Source organism: Podarcis liolepis (assembly GCF_965112155.1).
Source record: "Podarcis liolepis genome assembly, chromosome: 6".
Taxonomy (NCBI): Eukaryota; Metazoa; Chordata; class Lepidosauria; order Squamata; family Lacertidae; genus Podarcis; species Podarcis liolepis.
In genome coordinates, this window is record NC_139559.1 from 67,696,174 (window position 1) to 67,714,846 (window position 18,673).

Sequence of the window (18,673 nt, forward strand, 5' to 3'; positions counted from 1 at the left end):
TTATTCCATGTTCTTTCTTCCTTCAGCCCAAGATTTTAATAATGATTAAAAAAAGCCTTGCTGAAACAGATTAGATCCATGTGCTTTGTATGTACACTTGAAGAAATATGAAATTATGTAGCAGAAGAGGATTACAGTAGAGGCTATTTAGTGAAAGTGGCTGTATCAAGGATAAGGAAACTGTGGCTTTCCATATGTTTTAGTACAACTCTCATCATTCCTGACCATTAGCCAGAATGGGATTTGGAGTCCAATACATGGAAGATCATGTGTTCCCTGTCTGTGCCCTATGTAAGAGACATCTATACTGTGTGTGGCTTTACTCTCTCTCTCTCTCTCTCTCTCTCTCTCTCTCTCTCTTGGCAGAGGGTCTCCCCTCCCCATAACAATCAACATATAAAAGTACTGCTTCAGTTTAGACCCAGGAAAACAGCCACCAGCTCACCAAATGCTACATGAAGCCACTGGTTTGTTTTTTTTATATAGCCTGCCTGGGATTATAAAACTGGGGCAACTATGGATCCATAAAACATGGCATCAGGTTTTTTAGGTCTGCCACATGCTTTATTCTTTTTTAGCATTGTTTATTTACATTATTCTTTTCCTGAAGGACTACCATCCATAAGCACCTTTATATCATATTGTCTTCGAAGCTCTATTTCTCAATAGACAGTATCTAGAAAAGGGTAGCTGAGCCTATCCCACTAGTCTTCTGGGCCTCCAGCTCCTTTTCTTCTCCAACTTCCTTGTTCCCATCTCCTGTTGTTCCCAGCTGGAATTACCCATTGACTTCCTACTCTCCAGCCACCATGTCTGCATGGAAGACACCACCTTTGTACACACATGGTATTCTTTTCTTTCTTTTTGGGTTGTGCCTCTAAGCCAGGGTTCTTCAAACTCAGCCCTCCAGATGTTTTGAGACTACAATTCCCATCATCCCTGACCACTGGTCCTGCTAGCTATGGATTGTGGGAGTTGTAGGATGTCTGCTCTAAGCACTATAAAGAAATGGAGAGAAGGCAGCAACCCCTAGGAGCAAGGTTTTTATTATTAGGCCCTTCAGCTGTGCCAGTTTCAAACTGAAGACATTCCCCTCATTGCTTCCTCCCCTTCCATTCTGGCCAACACAAGCAAATAGGGCTTGAGACTCTGTAGGTGCTCCACAGCCTTCTGCTTCCCATATTTAGGATTGCTCTGCAAAATTGTTAGTGAGGCAGGAGACCCGAACCACAAATCTCTTCTTTCCTTCATCTGTAGTACTTCACATAAAGGCTAGGCAGTGACTCATAAAATCCCTTGCCAGTCATGTTCAGTCCAGATGTGATAGTGTTGTTATTCTTATTGTACTGTTTCTATCTGTGACCTGGTCTAAGCCTTCTGTCTCCATCTCCTTTTCCTTTTGCTCTTCCAGCTCTGGTCCAGACTAGAGGTCATTTCACACTTCAGCTGAAGTGCGTTGCATTGATTACCATAGCCCTACTTAAACTTTGCTTGAAGAGAAGGCCAGATTAAATCACAACTTGCTTTACTAGGCTGCTTGACATTAATTAGATGCTCATATGGAGTCCAATTTGGCATAAAGGCAAAACGTACAGTTTTCCAACTGCAGGATTTGGAACCTATGCACAGTGGATGCAAACAGCCTAATTAGCAGCTTCTGCATTTCCACCTCCAAGACAAACGTTATTAGGTGCCCAGCCTCGTGTCTGAGATTCTCATTTGGCAGGCCCTCTTATAGGCTATATACAGTAATAGCAAATGTTAAAAGATGCCATAAACTTCTGTAACATGCCTAGGATCCAGAGCTCAGCAAACTGCCATTTCTGACTACAGGGAATCTCAATCCAAAAGCCTTCCTCACTTTCACTTTCAGGGTTCACTTTAAATTAAAAGGAAGAGTGGTGAGTCTGAACTAAAGCTTAACTAGCCAGTTTCAGTTTAAATAGTGCATGATAACGACTGTGCAAAGGACGGAATTGCTGCAAAGCAATTTCAGATAATTACTCTTTACATTAAAAACAAACCAGAAAGAACACAGCTAATTAGTTCGCAAAGAAAAAGGTGAGGCTGGCAGCTTAGTAAGTGCTCCTTAGAAATAACTTTCCTTTATATCGTTACTGGTTCACAGCACCACTTGTTTCAGTTATCTTCCATTATCTTGAGTCTTGGGCTTTTGTTTTGGTTGGGGTTTTTTTCTAGAAAAAAGAAAAAGATGCATTTTTTAAAAAAAGATCAAAAATTTCATTGATTGCCCAGCACAAATTGCAATGAAATTTCATTGTGCAATAAACACACACATATACATACCAAAGATCCAAGAGAACAACTTTGGGAATGGGGCTGGATTCATAGCATATCTCAGCTGAGAAATCTCAAGCCATTTCAATCTATGGCCAATAGACACTTGAATATTGAGAGATTGTCTCGGTCAAATAGATTTCTGTATTTCTTTGTCCACATGAAGAAATATCCCTCACAGGATAACCTGCTATCTCAGGGGGCATCAGAGTTAGACCTAGTAATAGCTTCCTCACAATGACATTATATCCTTAGAGAAATAAAAACTCTCCTTGCTTACTTGAAGATCGCAGTTTATTCAGCAGAAAATCATTCTGCATATGCACTGGACCCTGGACACAGTTGTATCATTTGAGGAAGTCAGATAACCACAAATGAAGGAGATGCTTGGAAGGAACAAAGTTACACATGCTATGATCCTGTCTAATTATTCTGGAGGTAAGTGGGGGACATATTGTATTATAGCTAATTAGGTTACAGTAGACCCATTTAAATCAAGGGAGGTGCTGTGGTCTAAACCACAGAGCCTAGGGCTTGCTGATCAGAAGGTTGGCGGTTCGAATCCCTGCGATGGGGGAGCTCCTGTTACTCAGTCCCTGCTCCTGCCAACCTAGCAGTTCAAAAGCATGTCAAAATGCAAGTAGATAAATAGGTACCACTCCGGTGGGAAGATAAATGGCTTTTCCGTGCACTGCTCTGGTTTGCCAGAAGCAGCTTAGTCATGCTGGCCACATGACCCAGAAGCTGTATGTCAGCTCCCTCGGCCAGTAAAGTGAGATGAGCACCACTACCCCAGCGTTGTCCGCCACTGGACCTAACGGTCAGGGGTGCCTTTACCTTTATCTAATCTGGTTAAAACTTACCCATCTGACACAAACTCATTAACTTTATATTATAGTTTTCTGTTTTTAATTTAATCACATGCAACTTTGGGTCTCCTCCTAGCCTCCTTTGACCCTTTTGTGTGATTAGTTCCATTTCTTTTCTTTGTTTCTTCTACACTCCTGAAACATGTGCTGTGTGTCTGTAAGGTAATGTGTGGAGTACTAGGTTAAGTAATGTCACCGTATATGTGGGAGTTTTTCCTTAACTTTGGTTGTTGATTCTGACATCAAAGCTGAAGTGCAAGGGGCTGGATTCAACCAACGAGTCCTGCTGGCTGACATGCATGCAAGGGCTTTTGCTAGCACAACAAGGCCTCCTCATTTTCCTCCCACCATGTGCCCCCCATTCCCCTCCATTGACTCTGGGGGAGTTGGGAGAAGCCCCAGAAGGGGAAATCATTCCATTAGGCAAGTAGCCATGCTTGAACTGACCGAGTGATCTGATTGAATTCCTCCCCTTCTAATGGGTAAGTGTTGTGAAACCCACTGGAACTTATTTCATAGGTTCAGCCTGTGCAAGTCTGATGAGTACCACACTGGTGCAAAGGAGAACCACCAACAGAACCAATACATGAGTCGTACAAAACTGGCAGCTGGTCTATTGCAGAGTCCTAGAGAGCACCAAGAGGCAGCAGAAGCTCATCTGACAAAGTTCAACTGAACCAATGGCTGCACACATGGGAAAGAGGCAAGGTGTATGAAAAGCAACCTGGGCAGTTTAATGCTAGTAAAGTTTCCATGGTTCATGGAACCGAAGGGTAATTTGAATTAAGCACTTGAATAGGGAGTAACGAGGGGAAACCTGGAAGGATGCTGCGATGACCTGGCATTTCCCGGAAAAGTCTGTCAAGTACCATGCAATTCCAAGAGCATTTACAGACCAATGTAAGAAAAGAGCTTTGTTGGTTCCATAGTTTGGAACTTTTTAAAAAGGGATGCTAGCCATATTTTGAAAAGCTTGGCTCATGGTAACTCTTTTCTGCCCAAATGAGCTGATGCATTCAATAATTGTGCATTAGGACTGGACTGAAATTCTGCCTGGAATCAGGGTTTCAATTAAGCTTGAGAATTCAGTTGCTGAAGCACCACACTTATATTTGGATTTGGAGGCAGTGTGAGTGTGTGGGTACCTGCGTATTTCAATTTAATTGCACACACACACACACATGAGCCATTTCAATATTATTCATTGAATGCACTGTTTAGCAAACAATGGCAAAATTAATTTGAATAATTCATATTTTTATAAAGTATTCAGCTTGGCTTTATTCATACATATGTTTATATAAAATGGTTGAGTACTTTATAAGCAGCACATGAATTATTCAATTGATTTTACTGTTTGCTATATATAACTGTATATATAAGAACACTTTCTAAGTTGGCTCTAAAAATAGCCCCCAATGCTGTTTTGTCCATACATTGTGAAATTCAGGGACATGCTGAGTGCCCCCCCCCCATCAGCTTATCTCCTGAGATGGAAGCAGACTATTAACAGCATCACCTTTGAATCCATCTTTGTCATTGATCATTTCTATGAGCACCCTATTTAATATTGCTCAGGATGTTTCCCTTACTGTATCGTGTATAATTTAGGTAATCAGCACTAAATAAAATCACATAAACTTCAATCATATGACTCATTGGCAATGGGCAGACTACAGTCCAGGTTTTTGTGTTTTTTTAAGCAGTTTATTGAATATTAAATCATATGAATCAACTACTAGCTTCAGGGGTTTTGAAAAAAATGATTTTATTTATGAGCAGAAATAACTATAACTATATATAACTATAAAACTATCTACCTACTTATGTGTCTGTCAATATAACTCACATACAGTGTGAACTGATGATTACAGGATCAGTACATATAATGACCATGTTTCATGTGCCAGAAGCAAGGCTGGATTTAGGTTTGATGAGGTCCTAAGCTACTGAAGGTAATGGGGCCATTTATATGTCCAGCTGTCCTTTGTCAACAACAAATTGCAACTGTTTTTTGTGTTGAATATGTGCTATATGGTAATTTATGGATCTAATAGGCATCTAAAGCCATTTGCACGTGCAGAATGTAGGCACCCTATATATAGAAATGAGCAAACCAGCGATATTTTAGGGAGCAGGCTAGCAGGCGGGGCCCATTTCTTACATCATAGGAGCTGACACAACACAAAACACTGTTGCTGTATGTAGGTTTTCTTTTATTTGTTTTTTATCTTCTATTTTGGCAATGTACATCCAGGGTTTTTTCCCTTTAATTTTTTTGGGGGCCCCCAAGAGAGTGGGGCCCTAAGCTATAGCTTGTTTAGCTTATACGTAAATCTGCCAATGGCCAGAACTTGTTTAATAGACCTAAATTTCTCCCATCAGCGCAGGCAGATGAGTTTGTGGATCAGGACCAGATGAAGTACCCATCCGCATTCAACTTCCTAATGGTGACTGCATCACCCAGGAGATCACAGCCACGGAGATAAGAAAAGAAGAGTCTGAAGGGGTCATTTCCTGGTTCGCGTGGAGAGACCATTTTCAACAGAGCCCAGCAACAGAAGCATGCATTTGTACTGAGACAGCACCAAGCGTTGACATTTTGTGCCCCTAACAATTTTGCGCTTGGAGCAACCATCCCTGTGCTCCCCCTACGCCACTGCTTACTTCTGAGTAGACATGTATAGGGTTGTGGTGTCACCAAACAATTGCCTCGCCAAGGGCTTCTGTGGCATATTACCATGTTGTAATCCACCCTGGATACTTTGAGAAGAAAGGTGGGATTGCCTCTGCTGATACACTTGCGCTGTGTCACCCTCGCTGCCACCTGCTACCTTGCCGTTCTCTTCTGAGAAGCAGCAGGACAGCTACCTTAGTTTTGAAAAAGCACTTTGAATGCGTTATAACACTGTGACACCAGATGGCGCTGTAGAGTTCCATTTTTTGGCAACGTGATTTCCAATTATGAGGTTTACAATGCGTTTCCCTGAAATGTTTTTTTGATGTGTCTAGATCCAGCCTCAGCTAACAGAAATGCAGGCAGCAGACCATTGCTCCATCTAGTTCAGCACTGTCCACCCTGATTAGCTGTGGCTTTTCAGTGCTTCAGACAGATGTCTTTCCCTGTTCTGTCTTAAGATCCTGGGGATCGAGCCTGGGACCTTCTGCGTGCAAAGCAGATTCTCTGCCACTGAGCCATGGCCCTTCCCCTGTCAAGTCAGATGCGTGCTGCTCCCCCATTTCGCTGCCGGCTACTGCATGCAAATAAATCACCATTATTGCTGCTGGTGTTGCTTCTCTATTACTATTTGTTCGTAGGGGGACAGTCGTATACATGTGCTCCTTTGCACATATCAAGCTGTCACTTCCACTGAGGTCAGCCCCTGTGCCAAAGAACTGCATGAGTAAGTATATCAGACAGCATTTGTGGGTCTGTATATTGATGTGCACCAAGTGTTTCTATCTCTGTTTCCAAATATACTACGAGAAATACCCTAGAAAAGAAAGTTAACCTATTAGTTCCACCCACTTTAAAAAAATATCCCTCCTTTTGTTTTACTCACAGAGAATCTCTTGTGGTTCATAACATTGTTATTGAACACGTCTAATGATTTGCTGAGGACCTCATCTAGCTGCATTAGCAAGCAACATGAGATTAGAACTATATAGTGATATAGGTACTCTTGAAATGAATGAAAATATTCCGCTACCAAGGAGGGTCTCCAGAGATCAAATTAGGAGCTAGCTGTGAAGGGAGATGTTTAGGCATGTGCTGGAATTATTTATCAGCATTTTCTGCTTATGCGGGAAATAAGCAGACATTAAGTTTAAATTAAGGAAGGAGGAAAGAATCAAGTTTGTTTTAAAGTGATTTGACTGCTAATGATATTTCTGAATTATGCTCAGTTTAATAGCTTAAAGTAATTTGCAGTGATAATAATTGTCCCTGCCAGGATCTAATGTTGAACATTCCTTCCATAGAATCATCAAAGACAAATGGACAATGCTATTGTACATTTATCATGGGCTTTGTTCGTTTTAAAATTTGTTTTCCGCTTGAAATATAACATTGTTTTGTGGCACTCATCCACATATTTTTTTTAAAAAAACACCTGACTGAAAGTCCATTTAAAAATAATAAATGGGACTTTATGTTTCATTTATTTGTCTTTATTTAAATGAGCTGCTGCAGAGGGTGAAACAGTATAATTATTAGTTTTGAACATGAAGGTGTTTCACACACACACACACATTCACGATAAATGTGTTTAAAATTATTCCAGCCCAGCGTGAAATTGTTATCTTAATTTTATTGTTCCAGCAGTGCCTTCTTTTAAAATATGCAGAAATGGAAAAAAGGTGTTTATACTTAGCACACCTGATGCAATAGTTATGCAACTAATGCTTTCTGCTGCAGATGGATGGATGGATGACTTGTTGGTAATAGTGCATCTGCTTGTAAAGACCTAGATACAGTGGTACCTCAGGTTACAGATGCTTCAGATTACAGACTCCGCTAACCCAGAAATAGTACTTTGGGTTAAGAACTTTGCTTCAGGATGAGAACAGAAATTGCATGGTGGTGGCAGCGGGGGGGCCCATTAGCTAAAGTGGTACTTCAGGTTAAGAACGGACCTCCAGAACAAATTAAGTTCTTAACCCGAGGTACCACTGTATGTGAATATCTCAGTGAACCAAAGCAGGAAGAGGTCCAATAATGTAATGAAAGACCCATAGTGTAGGTTTATGTGTGTGCGTGTGTGCACATGGGGTGCCTGCTGAAGGAGAGCACTAAAACACTGCCAATGAATATTAACTGAGAAGGAGGTTTGGCTCCTAGTCCTTTGTGGCAGATATCTGTAGAGGTTAGTGCAGCAGAAATGTGTTTGCTTCCCTGAGTGGAAGAACAGTGAGAGATGAGGACACTGTATCTGTGCATGTATGTTCCTAGTGAATTCCAGACCCACATACTGGCTATGCAAAGCACCTGCGGTGACTTTCAACCATTTGAATAAAACTTGCCCCAAACCAACAGGCTACTATTCTAAGCACTTGTGCACCAACACTGGATGCTGATGAAGACATTAAAGAAAAAAATTATTCTCAGCTCGATGCCATCCTATCAGAGACTCCTGGGTGATTTTAATGTAAGAGTTGGGCGAGATTTTGACCTGTGGCCTGGGACTATTGGGAAAGAAAGAATGGGCAACAGCAACCAGAAAGGAATCTGACTTTTGACAATATGTGCAGCGCACAACCTTGCTATTACCAACACACTCTTTTGACAAAATAAAATAATGTAAAACATCATGGAGCCTCAGTCGAACCACTGGCACCTCTTAGACTATGTAATTGTATGAGCTGAAGATCATCGTGATGTGCTCCTTACCAGGTGATGAGTGCCGACAACTACTGGACAGATCACTGATTACTATGTTCTACTATGGCTATCAAGATTATACCTCAACGTAGGCTTCAAGGAAGGAAACAAAGGCGCAAAATGAACACCCAAGCCCTTCAAGATCCTATTAAGTGGGATTGCTTCCAAACAACTCTTAAGGACCACCTGCCTTCAGAGTTCCCTGATGACATTGAGGAACACTGGACCAAGCTAAGAACATCCATTATTGCAGCCTGTGAACAATCTATTGGATACCAAACCAAGAAACACCAGGACTGGTTTGATAAGAATGACAGTGAGACTGAACACATTATTGACAAGAAAAGGAAGGCCTTTAAGATCTGACAAAGAGATAGAAACTGCACCACTAAGAAAAGACCTGATGCCAACGCTAAGGCTGAGATTAAAAGGAGAACCAGAGAACTATTTTTTTTTATTTAAAAAAATGCTATATGGACTGACAGACAGATGTACATGCATTAGCATATATAATGGCAATCTCATGGTACTGTCTTTACAGTACTAAATCAGAGTGAGAGGATTCCATGCACATGCAAAAGATCATTCAATGTAACATCTAGAAACTCTATACTAGGCATGGGGAACCATTCCCAGCTGGTCTACACAAGAAGCTACACAGGAACAGTTCCATACAGAACTGTACACACTTCAGGGTAGGCAAAAGTATCAGTCGAGGATGCAGAACCTCCTCTCTCAGCAGCTCTGCTTTGATTCAAGTGGGGAAGGTGAAGGTGCTCCAGGGTTGAACAACTTTCCTCCACTTTTGAGGTGGGCCTTCTGAACCTGTGGAGTTTGCTTTGAATCAGGTTCAAATGACCTGCAGCATCACCAATGATTTCTGTACTTAAAATTCCACCCCAATGGATCTTTCCATTGCAAATATATTCTGTTTCCAGTAATATAAAGGCTCATTTACCATTTTGACATAATAACATGATTTTCAACTTGTTGTTCCTGTATAGGTAACAATGGTCTACGGCTACAATCTGTTTTATAGGTGTGGTTTTTTTGTATATTTTAAGTATATTTGTAAATCTGAGAGCAGATAAAGTTGCTTTGGAAAGAATTTCATTATTGTAATTAATTCATCCTATGATGCTTCTCCAATAAGCCACATAGACTAGCAGTCAGTTTGTGATTTGCCTATAATGGCATAAAATTTGATCAGAACTACTGCACCAGATGACCCCATATCAGGTTATTGTCTCAACATATATTGTCTCAACAAATCATGGATAACAAGTGGGGATTCCAAATGGAGTCATAAATCCACAGCTGATTCAATAGAACATAGTGATGGGAATGAACACCAGATTATTATTATTTGTTAGATTTGTATACCGTCCTTCATCTGAAGATCCCATGGCAGTTCACAACAGAAAAATGCAAAATGAGAATGCAAAATACATAATAAAACAATTTCTTTTGCATGCCTTAGGCTGCTTTCTCAGTAGATCTTCCTCACAGGATTAGGAATGGGGCATATATGTGCACTACTTAATGACTGGAATACTTCTAGTATAATGCTGTGCATATTTACCCTGAAGCAAATCTCACTGTGTTTATTGGGGGTTACTCCCTAAGCGAAGTCCATCTTAAGGAACCTAATTAAAACCTATGTTCTTAATGAGAACCCTGTTGTTCAGGCCAAAGTTCTAATATCCTGTTTCTCACAATGGCCAGCCAAATGCCTATGAAAAGCTCAAAAGCAGGCTATAAGGACCACAGTCAGTGGCATTTGATAGCATGTTCCTTTTGAGCCCAGGGACAGCATACAGCTCCTGTGACTGCTAGCCACTGCTAGCATTATCCACCATGTTTTCATCTATTTTTAAAGTCATATAATGTCCTGGGCTAGCCATCAGCTTCACCACTGAACAGCAGCCTGAAGGGGGAGAAGGCACAGTGACTCCACCTGCAGCTGATCAGCCATCAAGGACACAGAGGAGAAGGCACTGATGAGAACCAGCTGGGCTCAGCCTTCCTAAGCAGAACTTCCAGACGCTGGTAGCAATGTTTGTAGTTCCTGGCTCTACCTTGCTGCTTCTTGCTGGTCTTGACCTTGAGCCCATGATCAATGGATTCCCTGACCCGTCTGCCCACGTGAATGGCTTTTTGCCCAACCCTAGGACAGGACCTGATTTCGGATGTTGACTCTGCCTCCAGGTAAGTGCATCTCAAAGACTCTTCTAGTTGGCTGGCCTCCCACTCTACTGAGCTCTGCATGTTGTTGTTCGGAAATGAGACTACAACGTTTAGGTTTATGGCTGTCACCACTTCACATGGCAGCAAAGTTCATAGTTTGCCTATATTTAATTACAGCTCTAAGCCCATGTTCATTGTCTATTGATGCTATGATGCAAACTTAAGGAACAGGAAATTCTTTCATTCCTTTCTAAAGGTGCTGAAGGAAAATTAAAATCCTGCATAATATTTGTTCCTTTGTTTTTTCTATTACTGGCATGCTGCAAAATTATATTTTAAAATGGAAGATCCTTACACTTTAAGTATATTATGTGAAATATAAAGTTTGATTTGGAACATATTAATTGGAACATCTGGCTTCTTCAAAATGCTCAGTGGATAGAAGGAACCATATCTCAGTAGGAGGGGAAATTCTCCATATGCAGAAAATACAAGATTCAATGTTTGGCTAAAATGATCTCTGATTTAACTGGCTGGCGGAGGCAGGGAGAAAGAATAGTTGTTGTTGTTTTGCTAAGTACAGTAAAATAAAGTATATACTGCAATACTAATAGTAACAAAAAAAACCCCCACCCATAATAACTATCGGTACATACATCTTAAGTCAAACACATAAGATAATGTCAGCACTTCAAAAGTTCAGCTAGTTGGCCATATAAACTTGACATCTATTTGAAACATGTTCAGATATAGTCAGGGCCATGAGGTCCTCACACCATTGTGTAGTAGACAGAGGGTATTTATCCTTCCAGTCTCAAAGTACAAGCTATGAAATCTGCAAATATTTTAAAAAATATATTAAATGAATATCAGGGAAATATCAGGTCAGAACATCATATGTTGGCATCATATGTTCATTACATGATTCTACAATTTACCTAAGATGTTTCAGACTTTTCAATGAGTTGTTTGTTTCAGTGCCCTGTTAGATTAAAATCAATTTATCACTAGACTTGTAATGAAAGTTTGTTTAACTTTGGCTCAGAAATGAACTGCTAAGGCTTTTAAAAGTTTCACTGAAAGGAAAGGCACAGAAGGATCCCTCACTTGATCCAAAATGAACCCTGCCATGCCTTTTTTTACTTACCTTACATACGTATTAATTAATACAAGTGAACACTGTTAAATAGATACACTGGTGGACAATTAGCTAATTTTCCATACACTGATTAGGCTAAATCCTGTCATGGGTCTTTCTGTGTTCTTAAGTTTACCTGAATGGTAGCATTCTTGGGCTCATTTTCAATGTAAAGGTTAATTACTTTCATTTTTTAAGAAAAACCATTGGGATGAATTTTCTGTGCACAATGGATTATAGAAGGCACATGCCACAACGATAAAGAATTGAAATAAGCATTTTTCCCATGAGTGGTACGTCCTTGCTCAGTGCTGATAGCTGATAATAAAAGGAATGGGTTAGTGAGTTGACTTATTGCTGTTGTCCATGACCCTTTGTGTGGAATGAGTCTTCACTTTTAATAAAGATGTTGTCACCATTCTTTGCAAAGCAGATATTACATTCCAGTTCAAGTGAGAGCTAGACATGTTAAACACCCAATTGTTATTCTTGGCTAGTTCAATGCCACACTGAGACAAAGATGAAAAATTACACTGCAGAATTGTAGAATATCTCTCAGACCCATACAAGGGGGGGGGGGACACCCTGCAATTAATTAAGGGTCTAGGCTAACCGTATCATGGAAATGTAAAGCCAGTAATAAAATGTTTCTCGCTTTATCTCTTCTTGTTGAGTCACAGCATTGCAAAGTTGCCTTGCAGTATAATACATGTACCACAGCGCTGTGAAATGTCTACAAATGTCTTGGCATAAGAAGTTGATTTAACGCAAGCCAACTGGGCTAGGTTTCAGGTTTATTCTTTGAATTAGCTGTGTTAGAATCGCTAGAGAAAGAGAAAACACGGAAAAACAGAGAAGGTTTTGAAGTGGCATTTTATCGGACAAATTATTGTTATGAAAAACACGTTGGTTTGAATGTGTTCTGAATCTCGTTCTGCTTAAGCATGGGATTGCCTTAGAAAAGCTGGGCATCAACCTAAGTTAAATAGCAACAGGTGACAATGCAGAGGTGGACTATGGTAACATGACGCCCTGTGTAAGGCCAAAACTGAAAAACCACCCCCCTGCCCTTGTGGTGCCTTCCTTTGGGAAGGAGGCACAAGGGTTTGGCAAGGTCCTAGAGCCTCCAACCTCCTTGCGAAAGCTGGGCAAGCACTAACTGGGCTTGGGTGCAGGGGCAGTGCACCTGGGGTAGTCACACTGCCCTAAATCCACCTCTGGAGACTGGCACTCCCACCCCTGAGTGGGGATGCATCGGCCACACTCTGATTCAGCTATGAAGATGACTCAGGTTGATTTATCCCAGGGTGGAATTGGGGCTAGGCATATGGTGGCCAACTGTCCATTGAAGAAGGGCCAGGAACCGGGATTTATACGATGGCTGCACCTCAAATTCTCCACTTCTCTTTGAAGCGACAACTCTCCCCTTGCAGTGTGGTCTTTGCTAGTTGCTTATTTGGGGGCTAAGCAAGATTTTATTTAGGGGGAGCCTGTAATTGGTGTGCTGACTCTTCTTTTTATACCCACTTCACACTACTTAAGTTTTTGTTTGTTTTGAGAGGTGTTTTTGATTGTTGGATTAATTGGCTTTTAGTCCAGGCAGGAGAAGTGGTCTTAAAGAACCAGTTGGGTAATACCTGAGGCATGATTCGGTTAAGGGCACTCTTGGGTCACCTTCTACTGCCTTGGCTTTTGGTGTCCTTGAACTTTGTCAAAGCTCAATATCTCCTATATGATTTAGCTTGTGAGCAGGTTCTCCTTGCTGGTTTAATTTGCTTTGATATCAATTTCTGGTCTTTTATTTGGTGCACCTTAAATTATTTTCCCCCGCCTTACTCTTTTCTATTTAGCCAGACATGGTAGAGTTTCTTCTCTTTCCACTTTTCTACAGGTTCTCTAAAGAAGTTCTGAAAGAGGCAGAGATGTTTGTGATATCTTTTCAAATAATAAAAAATAGGATTTCACTTCATGAAATTTCAGGACTGAAAAAAGCAGCCGCACCATCATTACGGCTGGTGCTAAAAGAAACCTGGTTTAGGAATGAGACACAAAGCATGAAACTGCATACTTCTGTTTGAAGGTTGCCTCAAACATCTGAGTCTGATTGTGGACAAACACATGAAAGATTTGTGGGGAAGAAAGCATCCTGATTTATCAGTTGCTGCCCTTCCCATGCAGACTTGGTTTCTGACTGATTCAATAGAAACTGTTAATTGCAATTTGTGGCTGGGGGGGGGGGAGGAATCATCAAAACGATCCAACTGTAGAAATATGCATAACTTGGAAAGAGCTGATCTTCTGTAGCTTATCCACGCACTCCAAATTGGAGATAGATGATGAAACTGTTTTCTGGAGTGCTCTGGTGGGTTTTGCAGGCAGGGAAATCAAATGTCAGTTTGTGGATGCGATGCCATGTGCTGGAGGAGCGTCTGTGTCAATAAGACATAGCGATGTGTGCCCAAACGAGCAACTGTTTCAAAACAGCATCAGAGCCATCGCTTGGCATCACCTACACGTTGGTGGATGAACCATGCGGTAATTAATCAATAAGCATTTGATTGAATTAATTTCCCCAAACATGCAAGCTATTAAGCTACGATGTAAAAGCATTTAGAACATAATTTGGTAATAATGAATGGAAAATGTGCTGCTATTTTACTTTTTTTTTTGAAGATTTTTTTTTATTATATATAATCAGATGGAGGAAATATTTCAAAACATTTTGCTGAAAAATCAATAGGGACAAACCATATAGCTGCTGTACTGGAGGAGTGCTTAATATTTGTTTGCTTACTCATTACGGGAACAAGGTGTTGAGCAAGCTCTTTATTTCTATCAAATTACAATGAGGAAAAGACGGTGCAAAGTTACTAATCTGCTAGCTGGAGAGAGAAAACCTAAATTTAAATTGAGCCCCCAAAGCTGCTATATGCTACAAGGGTGGGGAGAAATATACAAGCACCATACAATAATTATTATAGAATGGAACATGCATCTCCTAAGGTATTTATTTTGGTAGACCCTTCAGAGCCAAAGCAAATTTTGTAATGTGGTCCCATTTATATCATTGTGTCTGAAGTTGATTTGATCGTTTTGGGTGTCCCATAGGATCAGAAACTACTGCTAAATCTAGAAGAAATAGTTTAGAAAAGTTAACCACCTCATACAATGAGGATTATTCAGAAGGACCACTCCCCCCAGTATCAACCATCTCAGACCCTACAACCAGTTGGGGAGGCCTTGTTGGTGATGCCACCTGTACTGTCTCCTGTTTGATGTTGATTCATGACTGGACCAGCTCAGTGGTGGTTCTCCATTTGTGGGGACACACACACACACAACACCCAGGTGAGATGTGTCTGTTTGTTCACAGAAATTTAAAGATATTTCTGTTTAGTCAGCATTTGATGGTTCCGAGTTTCTGGCCATGGTCACTAAAGCAATAACTGTGAGGATATTTAGATGTTTTATATGGTTTATATTTGTTTTTTAAAAAATGCTTTGCATTTTTTTTTAATCTCAAATTGCAGTGTTTTAACGTCTTGATGTTTGCTGCCCTGGGCTCCTTTGGGAGAAATAAATAGTAGAGCGATCTAATTCCATATCCAAGCTGAAAGCAAGATGGCATGAGTTAAGATAGTGCATTTCATTCTGGAAAGTACAAAACTGGCCTGCCACCACAGACCGAATTTACTTCCCTAGATTTTCATCCTACACTCTACTCAGAGACTTCAAGGTTTTCAGCTACTCTGTTATTCTTTAGAAAGGGGAAAATGACTTAGACCTACTGTATAAATGCCAAGTTAGCCACCCATTCTAGAAGTCATGGGCATCAGTCATTGGCCAAATAAGACACTGCCAACACTGAATAATTCTCAAGACCAGTGGTGAGATATGTATGGCCATACCAGTAATGATATGTAAAAATATCTGACATTCTAAGGATCCATCGCTCCAGTGTGAGCCAACGGCCATGACCATTTTAATAGATGGACCATTTAAAAAAAATATTGAGGGGAAAAGCATGGCATTAGATTCCCTTCTGTTAAACTCGTATATGGAGATCAGTGCAGCATCTTTATGCCTTGTGCTTTTGTTGCAACACAATATTTTTCAGTGTGCCTTTGTGTGATTGAATCAAGGGAATAGATTTCTAATGACATAATAGCCAATCTTACAAAATTAGCCCATTCCTTCTGATACCTAGTTACTCCAATAATCCTTCCCCCCACCCTGCATATTATGAAATAGAATATGAGGATAAAGTGTAAGTCATGCCAGACTTCTGCATGATAACAGAAAATGCTAGCATCAATATAAATTCTGCACATAATTTGCATAATGGAGCATCTGTCATTCTGAATGTTTAGATAAATGGATGGTTAAAAGATTTGTCACACATACTACTTTTGCTTTGTATGTGTAACATATTCCTATTCAACATAAATTGCTGCATGGCATTGATGTCAGCAATAAATGGTGTAAAAAAAATGTAGAGAGCACAGAAATTAGAACATCCAGCAATAAACAATATGAAAGAACTTTGTTATTTATCTCCAACATTAGGACCATTAAAAATGGAAGAAGTGCTGTGATTTAATTTGTCTTTTCTCTAGAATATTGATCCTCATTTTCCACTAAGTAGACCTTTTGGTCTGCAGCTCTACACGGAAAATTAATCTGCATAATGTTTTTCATATATATAAGCTTGCTTGATGAAGAATGAATCTCTGTATGGTAACATTATGGCCTTCTCCATGTCTGTATACCTCAGTATGGTAAGGTATGATATAAATTATAATTGGAACAAGGAGGCACAAATGTATAGACCAGTATGGCTTTGCAAGATAAATTAATGTCAGCGGTGATCTAAGAAAACATTTAAAATTGTACCTCATCTACACGTACCACTGCAAATTGCAGTATTATTAAGTTCAGAGTACAAATATGCTACAAAAGAAAGTGAAAGCATAACTTTCAGCTCAGAACTTTCTATGCCATATTACAGTCATTCTGGTCACTGATCATTTCTTGATTTTTGTCGGGCAAAAAGGGGCAAAATGGTGGAAGCAGTCAGGAAGGACAATCGCAGCAAAGAGAATGTTAACGTCTGCATATCCTTTCCCCCCATTTGACTTTTAATTTGTATACTACCTTTCTATAGGGACGCGGGTGGCACTGTGGGTTAAACCACAGAGCCTAGGGCTTGCCGATTAGAAGGTCGGTGGTTCGAATCCCCGTGACGGGGTGAGCTCCCGTTGCTCGGTCTCTGCTCCTGCCAGCCTAGCAGTTTGAAAGCATGAAGTACAAGTACAGTAGATAAATAGGTACCTCTCTGACGGGAAGGTAAATGGTGTTTCCATGCACTGCTCTGGTTCGCTAGAAGCGGCTTAGTCATGCTGGCCACATGACCCGGAAGCTGTATGCCGGCTCCCTCGGCCATTAAAATGAGTTGAGCGCTGGAACCCCAGAGTCGTCCGTGACTGGAAATAATGGTCAGGGGTCCCTTTACCCTTTACCTTACCTTTCTATATTACTATACAGTAGGCTGTTTACAGCAACAAAATACACAACAAAGAACACACACCTTATAATCTGATCCAATTTAGAAAGTCATAATAAACCATTATAATGCATGGGCACAGACAGATACATGCATATAAATTTATGCATATAAATTTAGCATGGATATCCTCTTTAACTTAAGAATTTGGTTTTGCATTGCTTGAAGCACCCCTCACTAAAACCATCTGGTTATTAAAAGAAAGAAAACATTTCTTTTTTCCCAAAAACACTGGTGTTCTTCCCCTGGATTTGCAGCCTTATTTGTGACCACACATAGAGGCAAGACACAAAAGTTTGGGTGAACTGGGTTCTATCTATATATCTATCTATCATTATCTATCATCCATCTATCTATCTATCTATCTAAACCCCAAACTGATCTGTAAAGTGTGGGATCTGACTAATAACCAAGCAGTGGTCCAGCAGTTGGCCTTCCTCTATCCCATTCCTTAAGCACTGCCCAATCAGGTGAGTAGGGAGGTCTTCCTGCCACACCCCCTCCCGGGTCCCCACAACTCCATACAGATGTTGCAGGTTGGCACCAAAGGTGCTTTCTAACCTTGCTAGTAAGCTCTGAAGGCAGGTCTTGGGTCTACACCTTCAAAGATGCTTATGGGTGTTCACCAAAACTTAATTATATCCTAAGTTCCCACACCTACCTGTCACTGTGGCCAATTAACCAATTTAAGCACAACCCCTGCTAAATCTACTCACCAGTGGAGGACTTTGGGGTCTCAAATTTCAGGGGCACCCTGTGTGATGCCAAGATTTGGAGTCCCCACCTCTTGCCTTGCATTCTACGTCATAGTTGTGGGGCCCCCAAAGCTCTGTGCCCAGTGCGACAGGCCACACTCCTCTAAATCTGACTCTTCGATCACCACTATGCCAATACAGAGCGGGGGGGGGGGGGTCCAGTAAAGCCAATAAGCTGACAAGCAAAACTTCCTACTTGGCCTCACTCCACGCCAACCAGCCATTGCCTATACCACCAGCAGCATTGGTAGCCCAACAAATCTTTTTATTTCTCTCTTGTTTGTTCTGCTTCTAAAATGAATAATAGAATAGCATCAGCATGCAATTGTATTGATGCTTGCAATAACTGAAATTGGTCCCCCCTACAGACACACACCAGAGAAGCTGTATCTTCCACTTGAATCTTCTGCGTAATTTTCAGTAGCCATAGCAATAAGGCCAAAAGAAAGGTGGCAATCCTGTTTAGTTCCCTGATGTAATTAA